The sequence below is a fragment of the Coenobita brevimanus genome, chromosome 93, assembly GCF_032717465.1.
Source record: "Coenobita brevimanus isolate Jiangsu-jjx chromosome 93, ASM3271746v2, whole genome shotgun sequence".
In the NCBI taxonomy this organism is placed as follows: domain Eukaryota; kingdom Metazoa; phylum Arthropoda; class Malacostraca; order Decapoda; family Coenobitidae; genus Coenobita; species Coenobita brevimanus.
Window position 1 is genome coordinate 51236255 of NC_137046.1, and position 12023 is coordinate 51248277.

At 42.4% G+C, this 12023-nt stretch overlaps 1 protein-coding gene across 2 annotated transcripts in view; it reads right to left on the reverse strand.

The window, feature by feature from the left end:
* Window positions 1–6174, reverse strand: part of LOC145412596 (protein C-ets-1-like) — a 550754-nt gene extending 544580 nt beyond the window's left edge. For both annotated transcript variants that reach the window (XM_080282510.1, XM_080282508.1), the window contains exon 1: window positions 5981–6174. The gene's annotated coding sequence lies outside the window, so the exon portion shown is untranslated. The remainder of the gene's footprint in view (window positions 1–5980) is intronic.
* Window positions 6175–12023: the final 5849 nt, after the last annotated feature.

The window sequence follows — 12023 nt, forward strand, 5'->3', positions numbered from 1 at the left end:
TTAAGTTGGGTTATTACTGTATGAACGGGGTAGACACAATACAGTAGTATGGAAAACTTTAGGCTGTCAGGTTACCGCAACCAAGGCTTTGACATTATGAGATGTTATTATGGTTATTCTTTAGATCATTGAGACTGATGAGTGGAACGATGTTTAGAACACCGATTTGAACTCTGTAGGATATAAAGTTACTGCTGTCTACAGGACCCATATTTACGGTGGCATAGTATCTTCCTAAACGATTTACTTGTTTACTATGCACTGATATTTTCTTGTATGTCATTGTATTTTTTTTTTTTTAATATCGACATGATTTGCATCAACAACATGCAAGAGGATACTGAGGTGCAATACGCAGAATAAATAGCTGCGGAAGGGATATTATGAAATCTCCAAAACCACCTAGAATGCGGCCGTAGATACGAGATGATATTGTATTACTGGAATTGTTTTTCTGAATGTCGGTTATGCTGTGCATAAGATTATTTCAAACGAAGGACAAAAAATATTATAGTATTGTGAGTAGTAAGGTCACTGTATTCAGGGTTGAGAAAATGTCAGATAACTACTTCCCATCTAGGGATAATATGCTTGAAATACAATGATACAATGGCCAAAGCAGAGAATGTCTGAAATGATGATGGCTGCAGTCAAGATATGAGAAAATGTGGTATTGAGTTTTTTTGTGTTTAGCAGCTGTTGTGTTAGGGTTATTTCAAGAGACGGACAGATTTAGCTATGTAATATAGATACTGGTATGAAGTTCTAGTTGTTTATGGGCTGAAAGTAAATATGTAACTGCCCGTGTGTCATCTCTGTTTAGGGACTGTTCTCTCGTCGATTAAAGAGGTTTTCTGGCATCTCTGTCTCAGTGATATATTGCATATTACAGCTTATAAAATTCTTGTATGTTGTTTCCATCTTTTATATTTGGACATAAACTGGATTAGAATATATATATATATATATATATATATATATATATATATATATATATTTATATATATTCTGTATATATATGTATGTATATACATATATAGATAGACAGATATATATATATATATATATATATATATATATATATAGAGAGAGAGAGAGAGAGAGAGAGAGAGAGATAGATAGATAGATAGATAGATATAGATAGATAGATATATATATAGATATAGATAGATAGATAGATAGATATAGATATAGATATACTGTATATATAACCGTACCAGATACCGCATTAAAATGGCAAGAAGGAGGTGCTAGGGGTCCTCCTTACCTTACGAGAATACGATCCTTACTGGAGATGAGAGTGACGTCAGTACAAATTATGGGCAGCTATTACAGGCCTGAGTGAGGACTCGGTAACTGGGTTCACGTGCCCTTAATACCTACAGCCTAATGACGCATATATCATTCAATTTTGCCATTTTCAGTCAGATTTAATCCCTCCTTTAATCCCTTCACAATGAGAATTTTCCTCTGCGCTGAATAAAATCGGCTGGAGGTAGAAAAAAAAATCAGTGGACTGAACAAAAAAATCCCATCAAAGCAGGGTGTCATTTTTATTTCATTCTTGTTACTTGCAGGCGATTTATTCGGTCTTAGGGTGGTGTTACTGGAGTTAATGAAGGCTGTATATAAAACCCTTACAGTTTAAAATAAATAAATCGTCTGACGGTAATAAGAATGGAATATGAAAGACGTCATCGTACTGAGGGGGTTAATTACGTCTGGGAGATCGGGGGATGACAAGAGAGAGAGAGAGGGGGAGGGAGGGGGAAGGGAGGATGGTAGAAAGACAGGGGGAAAAAAAAAGAAAGACGGGAGGGAGGAAGGAATGGTGTGGCAGAGGAGAGCAAGGTAGATGCAAAAAGAAGAGAGGGAGGAAAAAAAACTTAGAGATGACGAAATTGGAGAAAATGAGAGAGGAGGGATGAGACATAGGAAAAGGGTAGAAGAGGAGAGGAAGAAAGAAGAGGAAAGGAAGAAAGAAGAGGAGAGGGTGGCAGAGTTTAGGGAGAACCGAGACAAAGCTAAGGAAAAGAAGAGAAGAAAAAAGAGAAGATAAAGAAGGAGATTAAGGAGGGGGGAGGGATATTGCCAGTGAAAAGAGGAAGGGAGAAACGGAGGGGGAAAGAGGAAAGGGAGGGAAAGAGGGGAAAGAGTGTGGAAGAGGGAAGAGAGGGAGAGAGGGGAAAGAGTGGGGAAGAGGGAAGAGAAGGTTGGTCAGAGTACAAAAAAGTATACAGGGACGCAAACAGCAACAGACCTGTTGGCCTTTTCATGGCTATTTGTTATAGAGGAGGTTATAACTAGGGGGAAAGGGAGGAGGAAGGAAAAGAGAGGGTGAGTGTGGAAAAGGATAGGGAAGGCAGAAATAAAAAAAACGTGAGAGGGGAAGGAGGAGACAGGGTAGAGCAAATGAGGAAAGAAAGGGATAGGAAGGAAAGGAACAGGAGAAAGAAGGCTGGAGAAAGACAGAGGAGGAAAGGGAGAGGAGAGAAAGGGTTAGAGTGGGAAGATTAGGAAAGACAAAAGAACAGGAGAAAGTAAGATTTGGAAAGGAGGTAAAAACAGGGAAAAGGGGAGAGGGAAGGAGGAAGTGGAGAGGGGACAAGTGGAGTAGCATTCCTTTTCCTCCCCTTCTCTCCCCCTCACCCTCCCTACCCCGAACACATGTAGAAGCGGCAAGGAACCACACCCGTATTCTCGTGGACCTAGGGGGCTCCTTGGCACCTCATCCTCACTAATTTCTCCCACACATTGTAACTTAGCACTTTCTCTCTCTCTCTCTCTCTCTCTCTCTCTCTCTCTCTCTCTCTCTCTCTCTCTCTCTCTCTCTCTCCAGGCCCTTAATTTTCAACAGAATTTTGGGGGCTAGACTATATGTATGTATGTACCTCCATACTTCAAACTTAAAATTAAATCGAAGCGCTTAAGTTTGCAGACCATCAGATATTTTTCAGCTTGATTTTACCTAAAAATTGATGTTTAATGAGGCACGTCTGTTTAGTGATGGAGTTGGGTGTTTAAATAAAAGGCTTCACATTTTGCCAATCTAAACTTTCAGCTCAATCTGTGATTTAGTTTAATAATTTGGCCATTTTATGTTTTTGTTGCACTATGCTGCATTTCTACCAAGATTGTTCTTTCATGCCTGTGGTAGAATTCAGGTTGAAATATATCGCTCTGCCTTTATTCTTATGGAACTGATAAAATAATCAATATCTACTTACTCTTATGATTTAGTTTATGATCAGCTTGGATCAAATTTAGAAATATTCGATCAGACACACGTAGATTTGTTTGAATTTTCAGCAGAACTACTGGAAGGTTTTCTTTCATTTGATTTTCAAGTTCAGCCTTATAAGCCCTCAATCTTAGCTGAAGTTTTGACAAACTGATATACAGAAAACATTAGGAGGGCTATAGTCCCCCTAGCCCCCCCAGAAATTACGGCCCTGCTCTCTCTCTTCTCTCTCCCTCTCTCTCTCTCTTTCTCTCTCTCTCTCTCTCTCTCTCTGCTCTGCTCTGCTCTGCTGTACCAGTTCTGCCACTGGAGAAATGACCCGCCCCCACCCAGTCTTTCATGCTCTGGTACAGATGTGGAAGACTGGGTAAGAAAAGCATGGGGAAATTGGTGTTGGACTGGCTTTTTTTAATTTATTTTTTTTTTATTTTTTTTTACTTTTTGACTAAGACGATTTTTTTTCCTTCAGGTTTAGTACTTGTTCCGTTAGGCGATTTTAATCTTTTAAATAATACCACCGCAGGGTGGGACGTTATCTTCGGTGGGAGAGTGATAGCCAACATTATCTTTCTCCCATGTTGGCGAAGTATGAATTGGGATGAGGTGTTCGAATGAAGAGTGATGCAAGGAAGTAGGAATGTTACATTTATGGACTGTATTCTAAGAAGCCTTGAAAGCTTCGCAGCATCTCTTCCTAAGCGACTTATTCTGCATACTGCACCTCGTTTCTCCTGTTATTCTTGTAGCTATGTGGACGATAAAGTGATACAAATAACACAGAAATAAAGATTAAGAGTGAAATATGCAAAGTAAATCGCCGAGGAAAAGGTGCCACAAAGCCTCTTATGCCATTTACAGTACTGCCCTCTGCGTGTCAGGCTGTATATGTCATCAGCGGAGGTGATAGGGTGTGAATATGCGAATATGTAAGCACATATAGCACCAGCACCCTGTCTAAATGTCCGACAAAGAGTGGGCTTCAACCCTAGATTCGGGGCACACACATCACTAGGCCAATACGCTAACGTCCTAGCCACCTCAGCTCCGGAGAAGGCAAGAGCATCATGTAAAGAGATGGTCGTACACTGCGCAGTTTAATAATTTGTTTGTCTTTGTAATGGTTCTTTTTGTAGTTTCTGAGAGAGAGAGAGAGAGAGAGAGAGAGAGAGAGAGAGAGAGAGAGGGGAAAATGAGAAGACATTGGGAAGGAGAGAAGCGAGGTGGAAGGCAATGGGCATATAATGGTAGAGGGAGGAGAACATGAAGGAGGTAGTGGGTGTAGAAGAGAAGAGAAAGAAGGATGTGAAAGGATGTACGTGAAGTGCGGAGAGGGGGTTGGGTGAGGAAGGGTAGGAAGAGAGGAGAGGAGAGGAGAAAGGAGGGAGTGGATGGAATGCAGAGGAGGTAGAGAGGGAAGAAAGAGGTTAGGGGAGATGGAGGGTTGGAGAAGAGTGAAGGGGAAAATAAGGAAGGGGTGGATATTGGGAAGGAGTGAGGTGGAAGCGTGTAAGTAAAAGGCACAGAGGAGAGTGTGATGCAGCTGAAAGGAAGAGAGGGAAGGAGGAGGGGAGAGAGTGGGCGAAGTGCAGAGAATGGAGAGGGGAGGGGGAGACAGAGAGGAAAGATGGAAGGTGGATGGAGAAGAAAAAGGAAACTGATAGGTAGTGGGTGAAATGCAGGGAAGAGTGGGAGGATAGCCTGCAGGGAGGGCTAGGTTGGTAGGATGGAAGGGTACGTAGAGAGGAAGGTAGGGAAGTGATAGGTAGGCAAAGAAGGAGTAGGATAGGAGGAAGGCAGAGAAATGGGTACAGCAGAGAGGAAGGAGAAAAAGAAGGTAGGGCAGGCTGGAGGTGGTGAAGTAGGTAGAGAGGAAGGTAGAATAGGAGGGAAGTAGAGAGGGGGGAGGTAGGGGGTGGGGAGAGGGACGGTAAGGTGTGTCAAGGCGGACCTCTCGTGCATTTCTCACATGTGGGCTGCTCCTGAAGGCCCTACCCCACCCCCCGTACCTCTCACCCTCCTCCCAACCCCACACAAATCCACCACAACTGCCTCCTCTTCCATCTCCCTCATAAACACGCTAGCTATGACGTCCATCTTCATTTTTTGACACCCAATTCGACGGGTTGGCTTAAAATACTTTGCATATACTTCCTCTTGGTGAACGGAAGATGTTGGGATATATATGATGGTGCCACCTGCCTCCCACACCAAGACAGTGACCCGGCCTCGCCACCAGGAGAGATTATAAGCTTAAATTTACACCCTCCCGTCTCTCACTTGCTTCCCGGTGGCTATCAGGATTGTTAACTGGACAGCTAATGGGTCTGTTCTTCACCCCGTCTGCCCAATTAAGTATTCTGTGGGTGTGGGATGCGCGTGTGTGTGTGCGGTTGGTGGGGTGGACGTGCGTTGGCAACCTCAGAGCACAGTGCCCAACCCATCCATTCATGAACTTGTGCCCACCGCTGTTGCCACGTCTTCACCTCACAACACGAGGATGTATTAGATTTATTTTTTACAGCACTTTATCACTCTCTACGAATCGTGTAGCTAGAGCATGATTCGTCATTATTTTAGCGTCTATTACATCTAATTTACAAAATATTACAGTCCGGGGAGAGTGAAGTCGTCACTGTGGCACCCATAACTAAGAATAGACGAAATTCAGGGCTGCATATCCGACCATTCACAACAACCCGCAATCTGAATTATTCCACACCACTCGCCTTTCTCACTGACCTGAGATTCCAAGGGACAGCAGGGTCGCTCCTTTCCGCTGGCAATGGAGGTCACGCCGCCCCTTCCATCCTCTCAAGGTAGGGATGAAAGGGGTGGAGGAAGAGATATGGGTTGAGAGTGCCGCTAGAGCACGACCACAATCTATCCCTTGAGGCTATCCCTTCAAGCCTCCGTATATCTGCAGAAGCGCGAATTGAAACACCCCTTCGAGGAATTTGAGGAGGAGACTGAGTTGGACGACAAAGGCACCACAACACAGACCTCGAAGCACCACCACAAGTCCCACCACCAGCACACTGGCAGACTCGCAATTCCCGCGACACTGAGCTACCACCCTTCTGCCACGCGTTATGGAAGCACGGAGGGCATTGCGTATGGGCCAAGGGGCGGCCTGAAGGTGTTTGGCACTGTTTACGTGTCCCCCTCCCTCCTCCTTCACCCACACCACCCAGACCTCTACCCCCTTCCCCACAACTCCCAGACCCTCTCCTTCTCGCCTCTACCCTTCGTCCGCTCCCACATCTCTTCGGACGTGTTTCATTTCGTGTCCTTAGCCTGTTCATTATGGACAGTAGGGTCGTATTATAAAAGACTTTGGAGATTTCGTAACACGTCTTCCTTGGCGATTTATTCTGCACATTACACCTCATTATTCTCCTGTATGCTACGTATGCAGACTATATCGTTAATTAAGCATTCTGAATACTATACTGTACATGTGAATGCAATGGTGATATATGCACAATAGATCGCTAGGAAGAAGTGCTACAATGCTTCCTATGGCACCCAGAACACAGCCAGTATTAGCGTTAGTTTCGGAAATTTTGGGCTGTATTTTAAGTGGCGTGAGAAGTTTCGTAGCACCTCTTCCTTTGCCATTAGTTTTATGCATTTGATGTAACATTCTCTTGAATGTTATTAATATGGTTTTAATTACGACATAGCTTGCATGAATTACATTCAAAAGGGTACTGAAGTGTAATGAGCAAAATAAATCGCTATGGAATCTCCAGGACACTTAGAATACAGTCCTTTGTTACACTTCTTCAGTTATTCATTTTGCCTATTATGCCCTGATAACATCGTGTATGTTACTGGCTCAGACTATGTAGATATAGAACAATAGTATACAAGACAATATTAAGCTCTAATATGGTAATAAATAGCTAAAGAATACAGATTAAGAGAAGGCATCTATGTGCCAACAAGAAAGCAGCTATGTGTTTTTCATTATACTCAGGATACCTCAAGACGACTTTATTCGAGTTAGGAAAGACGTGTATTACCTAAGGTATTAGTCAAGGCATTTATCTAACCCATCTAATTCATACGCTGGATAAGATAATCAGGAAATAGTAAGAAACAAAAGTAAGTCATAGTAGTGAAGCTGGTAGTAAAGCGTTTGAGTTATCTAGGTGCGTTAGAGTTGCTCAGTGCTCACGCTTGTAATGCGAGGAGAGAGAAGCACTAATGGCACTTACATTAGTCTTCATTTAACACACTCTAAAAATTAGCGGTGTTGAACTACTTTCGTGTAACCCTAGCGATTTCATTAATTATGCTGTCTAACTTGTATGTAGTCTATTCGAAGTACATGGTAAAAACAAAAGTTGTGGTAAATAAATGATCCGTAAAAATATTTCTTTGCAGATGTAACAAAAAAAAAAAATCAAAATCTCTGCCCGCGTGCACAGAAACTGTTGTATTCGCTGTGTGTGTGTGTGTGTGTGTGTGTGTGTGTGTGTGTGTGTGTGTGTGTGTGTGTGTTTCCGTACTGGTCATCTACTGCAATTTCGAGAGACTAACAGCACTGTGAAGTAAATCTGCGTTTCCTCTTTTTCCACTGACACTTCTCACGCTACAATCCATAAGTCCTCCACACCATACCCGTGCGTGAAGCATTGGGTGGAGGTGGGTCACATCTACTGTAGGGTAACTGATAGTGGTGTTCCTCGGCCCTACGGATTAACTGCCTTCAGAATCCGTTAAACACAGCTTGAACTTGTTGTCCATGTCACGCATGTTCACGCCGGCTGTCATAATACTTACATCTTACGTTTTTTGTCAATTTAAGGTTATTATACATAGCCAGAGGATACAATGCCATCCTTGTGTTGCCTTTACTTATTAAGTTTCTGACCGTATTTCTTCCGCGAACTCACCGAAACATTTTGTTAAGTCTGATAACAGTCAGCTATTTCAGCTGTGGTAAATCCGTGTAGTCAATAGGTAAAACATTCTCTCGATTAGCTCTTTAAGTTGCAATGAACGCATATGAGTCCGCCATTCAGGCTGAAAGCAGAACATTTTATCCATCTAAGAGATATCCCAGTAATCAAAGGAGTGATGTCATCTTTGGGTTTTACTGCTGGTGAACGCTGCTTACCTCATTGAAAACACTTGCAGTAGAGAAAATATAAATTCCTAGTAGAAATAATACACACACACACACACACACACACACACACACACACACACACACACACACACACACACACACACATGTATTCCCTAACCCCCCACAAAGCACAACCCTCCGTTAAAAGTCAAAGCTCTCCAGTAAAGGCAGGGTGAGTCATGGCGGCTGATGACCTCTTGGCAGAGACCCATGCATTGCTCGTATATGCTTACCGGTATACACTGAATGCATGAGTATAACCTCCAGGAGTTCAAGGTTAGATTATGTCCAGCTGACAAAGTTAATGAGTATGTGCTTAAATTTGTAGACTGTTTCGCATACCTTTGACAAATAATGAAGGACATGTAAGAACGAAATAATAATTATAGTGAAATTCTGACAGTGAAGAACAGATGATCAACTGATAATGAAATACAAAAACAGATAAGGACTGTGATGGCCGTTAGCAACTTCATCTTGAGGTAATAATGTTCACGTACCCCGTCAGTGATGCTGGAGGTGTTTAGCATTTACTGCTAACCGACCAGCTGTAATTCACTTTGGTTTAGATACCATGCCACCTCTACAGACAAGCTTAAAGTATGTCTATATGATATTACAAAACTACTGTGGCATATCAGGGGCGTAGTTAAGACCTGAAAAAGGGAGTGCCCAATGGATGGTCAACCATAATTATGGAGTGACTCAAGGACAACTCCTTACGGGGTTATTATTCCGGGTTCGGGGTTATTATTCCGGAATTGTGCTAACTACTGGGGTAACCAGACATGTTTCAAAGGTGGCCAGTGCTATTGAAGCCACCCTTTTGAGCAAGTCACTGCTGTCAGGTAGGAAACTCAGTCAAAAGTACACTAAATACAAGTCGTGACTCTCCTGCTATACTACAAACCTTTCAACACATCTCGGTATCTTTTTTTTTTTCCCCATCTAGCTCCAGCAACGGCTGGGATGTAATAAAAAAAAATCTGTTGAATCAAGGCTAAACCCAGTAAGAGATATCCTTATCACAGGACTGACTTTAGACATGGTGAGGCCCTTAGGCTACAGGTAGCTGTTGAGGCCCCATTTGGCAATTGTTAACAGGGAACAGGACTGTGTAACAACTGACCTTGACGAGAATGCCCTCAACATGCATAACAAATCAGTGCAGAGTGGGTTGCACAGCTTGCATACATAATAAAACTGTAAAAAAAAAAATTGAGGTCCCTGCAGATTGTGATGCCCTAAGCTGTAGCTTGTTTTGCTTATGCCCAAATTCGGCCCTGCCTTAACAGGAAGCATTACGTCACTTCACTTAATCAGCTAATATAATCGGTTAAGTCAACGAGCAGTGAAATCCAGTGGATGGTGCACCGTATGTAAAATGTAGTTTTCGAATAAAAGAAATAGATTAGAAGGAGGAATGGAAGACGGTTGACACAAAAGCCTGAAAAAAATAAAAATAGGAAAGAAGATGAGAGGAAGCTAGGTAAGATAGGAAACTGAACTTGTGAAGGGAATGGCTAATACGAAGTTGGAAGATGGGGGTACTGAAGAAACAATGGGTAGGGAGGAGGCGGCTTAGATTTATGCTCTCAAGTGCTCGAGAGGTCATTAGGGCAGACATCAGTGCTTGCTAAGGCTCAATCTACCTCTAGAACACGCCCGGCAACACTTGGTTCAGGTCCCTTTTGAATTACCATGTAAAAAGAGGCAAGGGGGAACCTGCACCTAACAGTCAGATCAAACCAATTAATCGAACTCTCGATCTTCTGCTTGTGAGATGGATTTTTTGTCCAAAGCACCACAGACTCCCCACGCCCCACCCTCAGGCAGAGGAAGGTGAAGGTGTGGTTTAAACTTTAAGGGAGGGAAGGTGGGGAAGGAGGGTGGTAGGCGGGGAGAGCAGAAAGAACGAAAGGAAGGGGAATCAGAAGAAAAGAAAGAGGCAGGCGAGAGAGGTATAAGGTGTGAGACTATAATTATATACTGGTGAAAGAAGAAAAAAACACACACATCTTGTAAGATGGAGCTCTTTACTGAGTACCAGCGTTTTTGTTCTTAGCAGAGTGAAACGCTGTTACTCAGTAAAGACCTCCTGCTCGCAAGGTGTGCTTTTATTACAGTTTTGTCAGCATAATTTGCCATATAAAATTCACTATATAGACTGACAAATGACAAACAAATGACAAGCAAAATGATGATGGACACAACCTTACGTAACTAACAGTATGCACTATGAATTAGATGTTCAGTGCAAAGTTTAACTTTCACATCAGATACATCTACCTGCTTACGTCTGCGTGGTTAGAAATGAAGGCTGAAAATGAGATAAACCTTGGGTTGAACTCAGGACCGTGTTATGAATGTCATTTAACGTCACTCCCGCTGGTGAGGCGCACAGTTACAACCCTATTATGCTTCCCGTTGATGAGGAAATAAAAATCGTTTCCCAGGCATTACAAACACCACCGCTGATCTAACAGCAAGTGATGCTTCGAAACACTGAGCCACTTTTGATGAACAAATGATAAGCCACGGTAATTAGTCTACACCTATTACATAGGTGGAGACTTGTTTTCGCTGGTATTTTCATTATTCCCGCCTAAGAGTCTCGCAACGATTCCAGGAGAACCGGAGACTGCGCGAGGAATCTGAAGGGCCCAAGTTATGTGTCCTGGCATGGGCAATTGCTGATAGAAAAAGTCCAAGTCCATTACAGACAGTGGAAGGACATGTCAGAAAAAGTCATATCAGTATTATGTTCTGAACGAAATAAGTTGGTAGTGTCTACTGGAGATTTCAAGACAACCTGCGCAAGGAATCTGAATGGCCCAAGTTATGTGTCCTGGTATGGACCATTGCTGATAGAAAAACAATCCAAATCTCCCCAATGGGGTCAAGGTCATTGTAAGAAACAGTAGATGGAGATTATAGTCGCGGCGCACGACTCTGAGGATATTATCATGCCCTGGCAACCTACCATTCAAAAGTGCGTCTGATTATGTGTATAACATGAGACGCAAGTGATTCGTGTATAATATGATCGTGTATAATAATATTCGTATATAATATATTCGTGGATAATAATATGATTCGTGTATATGATACGAAATCGGACGCACTTTTGAATGGTAGATTGCCAGGGTACGATAATGACAACCTCAGAGTCGTGCGACGCGACTATAGTGACTGTCTGCAGGACAGTTACAGAGCTTTAAATTTGTTTTCAGATGCACTTGGAATGAACTAACCATTACACTGGCAGGGAGATTTGTGGAATATGAAGTATAGACTACAAAAACCTTTTACTAGAGGAAAATTCGTCACTTCTTTGCTTTCAGAATACGAGTATGAGACCTCAAGTAAAGATCCAGAGAAGGTTCAGAAAGGACGAGAAAGCTCTTCGTTCGTCAGTAATGTCAACACAATATACCTCTATGCTGTATATGCTGTATGTTAAGTCCGAGCACGGTATCTCATCTCAGTTAAAGATCATAATGCATGGAGGACTTTTTTTTTTTTTTTTAATAGCGGTAACATAAGTTTCCAGGATATCTGTGGACATATAAAACCAAGGACACAGCAATAAAGGAAATATGAGAATACCTATATAGCATACATTTAAAGAAAAAAGTAGTTTTA